The sequence below is a fragment of the Manis pentadactyla genome, chromosome 13 (assembly GCF_030020395.1).
Source record: "Manis pentadactyla isolate mManPen7 chromosome 13, mManPen7.hap1, whole genome shotgun sequence".
Classification (NCBI taxonomy): Eukaryota; Metazoa; Chordata; class Mammalia; order Pholidota; family Manidae; genus Manis; species Manis pentadactyla.
In genome coordinates, this window is record NC_080031.1 from 56318596 (window position 1) to 56323484 (window position 4889).

The 4889-nt window shown below is 39.8% G+C and overlaps 1 pseudogene; it reads right to left on the bottom strand.

Moving 5' to 3' along the window:
- Positions 1–228: 228 nt before the first annotated feature.
- LOC130680208 (PRKC apoptosis WT1 regulator protein-like) lies at positions 229–4152 on the bottom strand (annotated as a pseudogene).
- Positions 4153–4889: the final 737 nt, after the last annotated feature.

Below are 4889 nucleotides of genomic sequence, written 5' to 3' on the forward strand. Positions count from 1 at the left end.
CCTTGCTGGGCAGAGAATTACTGGTTGTAGTTTCTTTCCATTCAGTACCTTCAATATTTCATGCCACTCACTTCTGGCCTGTACAGTTTCTGCTGAAAACTCAGCTAATACATTTAGGGAGTTTCTGTATAGGTAACTGTGTGCCTCTCTCTTGTTGCTTTTAAGATTCTCTCTTTATCTTTAATCTTTGCCATCTTAATTATTATATGTCTTAAGTGTTGTCTTCCTGTGATTCATTTTGTTAGGAGTTCTCTGTACTTTGGGAACCTAGATATCTTTTTCTTTCCCTAGATTGTGAAATTTTCCACTTATATTTCTTCCAAGAGACTTTCTGAACTTTTGTCTCTCTCTTCTTCTGGGATCCCTATTATGGAAATATTGCTGTGTTTTTAGCTGTCACACACCTCTATTAGCATCTTCTGGCTTTAAGAAATTCCTTTTCCCAACACAAAGTGGACTCATGTTCATGGAGCAGATATCCAAGGCCAGGTGAGCTGGGTTCCTGCATGTTTATCTCGTCCCCACTCCATTCCTCTCCCTCCTGCACGTGGGCAGGAAAGGGGGCAGGGGGTGGGTCTCAATCAATCATTTTTTTAAAACTTTGTATATGCTTTATTATGCCATAAATTCCCAGGAAACATAAGAAATGTTCTCTAAATGGGACTAAAAATTTCACAGATACTAGCACTTTATTGACAACACCCAAGTTTTCTAAGGTAGTGTACATATTGTTATCTTTTAAAAAAAATCTCAATGCTTCTGATAAATATTAAAGGGAACTTGTAGCAGATCCTACTTTACTTTTCAGTGTCAGTGTAAAAACCTATATGTAACATGAAAATATGTGTTAAGGACGGAAGGGCTGCTTGTGAACCGCTCTGCCTCAGTTGTCAGGCTCTTGTGTTTGAACTGGGAACTGTTATGTAAAAGATCACTGTTGGAAATTTTCCCAATAATCTGAACAAAAGGAAAAATTTTTGTAACGAATCAGTCTTAAAAAGCATTAATAACTGGTGTAATATTTAAAGGGAAAATGAAATATTCCTTTAATTATATTTGCATTAAATAGTAAATCCAAATCTTTTACTGAAAAATAAATACGTTAATATATTTTAAGGGTGAATACTAACAGCATTTTTGCAAGGTCCAAAGTGCGAAAGGGCAACTGGGCAATACTAGCATTTCCTAGATAAGGGTAGCCAAAGGGGGATGAGTATCTAGCAAGTGAAGCTGGGGCCTGAACCTGGCGCAACATTTGGCACGTGGGCAGCAGATCACTGCTCCCATGCCAGGGAATATTCTCCAAAAAGGAGGCTTGAAGGCAGCAATTCTGCAGCTCTCTAATTTGGTAATCTAATAGGGAACTTTCTGATACATATGCATGGATATATGAAACCAGAGACCAGGTTAATTATTAAATAAACTGAGGGGAAAAAATGCCAGTGGTTAAAATGATGTTAATTGCAGAGTCTCCAATGGAAGCCACAGCAGGAAAGAGGTTGTAAGGGCAGCTGGTTCCAAACCCCAATTACGGTCAGAGTCACCAGGTAGCAGGCTTTAGGAATTCTGTCCAGGGTCTCAGCCTAAGCCTATCTCTAAACTACAGCCATGGAATTCTTCTCAAGCAGCACAAGTGATTCTGATGATCAGCCACAGTTGAAAGTTTGAAGTGGAAGGTGGGGGAGCCAATGTAGGTCACTACAGAGATTTAGAATCCAACATCTGATATTTTTCAATTATTCCACATTTTTTCTAATTGTCTCACCTTCCCTATTTTTCTAATAGTGAATAATGAAGGGGCTTGCCAAGTAAAGAAAAGACTCAATAGGGCACCCCAAATGGATTTTACCACATAAGACCACTCATGTACATTAATTAAGCAAAACTATCGTATACTATTTGAGACTCAATCATAAGGCAGATATTTCTTACTGTTACTGTATTTTAAAGACAGGGGTCCCCTTATTCAACATGATGTCATCGAGACAACCCTAAACATTAATGATATTTAATAGAAAAGAAAATCTGTGTAATTCTTCAAAATAAATGTTTTTATATATCCAATATTAAGAAGACAATCCGCTAAATGTGAGGTAGGGGAATACTTCTCTCACATGAGAACAACAGTGGCACAGTGTTCCTCTCCAAGTTAGAAATTAAGCAAAGTGTTTCAGTACTATTTCTGTTTATGTACTGTTTGGTTAATATAAGTACAAATGTTTTAAGTGTGGATGAATATTTTGGTTTTTATTTTAATGCATAAGATAATTTAAAAAATGGGTTTTTTCCTTATACATTGAAATTGTACACATTCTCCAGCTTGTGAATATAGAACTTTTTAAATACCCATGCTCACTTATAAACTTTGGTATAATAGAAAAGGTAGTACACCTTTATAAAAAATGTTATATTCTAATTATAACTGTATGCTTTTCAGAAGTTACAGTGATTTAAAATTTTTTACATATTCAAATACAAAATAGCACATTTTAATTTACTATAGCATAATTCAAGTATTATCTTAAATTTTATATTCAGCCAACTACTAGTACATATTAACTAACTTTTTATAATAGCTTTCCTTTTTAAAGATGACTGTTACACAAAATAGTGTGATTCGCTATTACCCTAAATTGCTTATAATTTGAAATAACAAATGACAGAAAACAGAGACCTTTATGATTAAATCATCAACACATAAAAGGTTGCTCACAGCAGCAATAAGGCATTTGCAGATAACTCCCTATAAGTATTTGAATTTATGTAAACAAAGACTATGTATATTCCTTATGGGAGAAAATACATTACCTTAGATAAAATATATTCATACGGTTGTGAAAACCATATATTATCTGAATACCACACAAAACCAAGAGACGGGCAATCTATTATTTTAATAACTGAAAGATGTTATTTATTTGTGAAATAGGGTGATGAGTTTTCTAAACTAATAATGAAACAGAAATATTTTGAAAATAAACATCCACTATTTTCTAGAAATAAATATACTTAATGTAAGGCAGCATAGGAATTTTGTCCTACCACTAACCATAACATTCAATCAGTAGTTTAAAATTTTTTTTTCCACATTGAGCTTTGAATCTTCTACCTTGTTAGCTGCCCAACAAGTTTCACAAGAATTTTATTCTCCTGCTTCAGTTGTTCATCTTCGATGTCACCTAGGTCTCTTTAACAAATCAATTTCTTCTTTGAGTTTTCCGATCATTTCCTCTTCATCTTGCATTAGTCCCGCAAGTCTTCAATTTTCTTGCCTTTCTCTTACTACTTCCTTTTCAAGATCTTCAATGTTCTTGCCCAATGTGCTACTTGAGACCAAACCACCTGAGGCGCTGGCATCCCGGCTGTATCTGCTGCACCCACTTCTCTCTGTTAGGGGAGACCTACGTGAGTGTCTTCTTCAGAGGCCGTGGCTGCGCTTTTGCACCTGCCTGAAGCCGCTGCAGACGCTCCTGTAACGGACCGGAGCTGCCCGGGTCTGACACGCTCCCGGCTTCCTTCCGCAGCGCGACCTGCTGTGGAATCGCCGCCCCCGCCTCCGTTCTCTCCGCCCTGCTCCGGCCCCGTCATGTTCACTCGGGCATCGGCCGCGGGGCCGCCGACCGCGCCGGGGGTGCACCGCCTCTCCCGCAGCTCCCGCGCCTCGCCCCTCCGGCGCAGCGCCCCGCCCCGCCCCTCCCGCTCCTCCCGCGCCCCACGCCCCGCCCCGCTCTTCCTGGCGCCCTTCCGCCGCTTCGCGCCGGGGGACCCGTCCGCGCGACCGCGGCGGCCGGGGGCGGACGGCTCAGCGCCGCAGGGCCGGCAGCGCGGTTCTCGCCCCACGAGCCGGGGAGGCAGGCGCGGCTGCGCCTCCCGGGACGTCGTCGTAGAGCCCGCTGTCCGCGCGGCGGCAATGCCCACGGCCCCGCGGGGGCTTCCCGGCCCGTCGCTCTCCGTCCGTCCCTTTTTGGCCCTTTGCCCTTTGCAGTGCGGTCCTCTCCTCCTCACTGGAGATAGACGACGGCTTCTGCGGTCTTCAGGTCATTTCTCAGTTTAGTTGTATTTTCCACAGTTGCCTCCTTGGAGTGTGCATGCAGGGGTGTTTCTGCCTTACTTTTCAACTCCACCATTTTTCCGCACACCCTCTACAGTCATAAGCTTTAGCCCAGTAAGTCCCCGGATGCCAACCAGATTTATGAATAAATCCCCATGGGAGAATCTCAGATGAATTTAATGTTGCCGAGATAATTCATGTTGGAAAATAACAGACATCTATCATATGTGGTTTTATAAGATAATTGGTAAAACTACCAACAGGTTCATTGGTTGTTAAAAAAAATTTATGTTAGACCCTGTTCCTAAATTTCCAGTTTTTTAACTCTAGTTACATATTTCCCCTTCACCTTTCTTTTCTTTGATTTTGCTTCTTATTCTCCTTTCTTAATCTCCATTTCTCCATCATCTTTCCTTCTTTCTATTCCTTACTACCTCACCTCATCTGTTATTATTTTCATAAAGAGTAAACTTTAAAAGATAAAATACTTTCAACAGAAGAAATCTATAGATGGCTTTGGGTAGTCTTGGCATTCTAATAATACGAATTCTTCCAGTCTACGAACATTGGATATTTTTACATTTATTGGTGTCTTTTTGCATGTCATTCATTGCAATCTTATAATTTTCAGTGTACTGGTCTTACACCTCCTTGGTTAAATGTATTCTAAATATATTTTTGAGGCTACTATAAATGGAACCATTTCTCTTATACATAGTTCATTATCAGTGTATAAAGATGCAATTAATTTTTGTATGAAGGCTTATTTCATGTGAGTTTACTTATTTCATTTACTGATAAAAATTTTGTCAAAAAGATTTTCTGGTTCTTATTTATG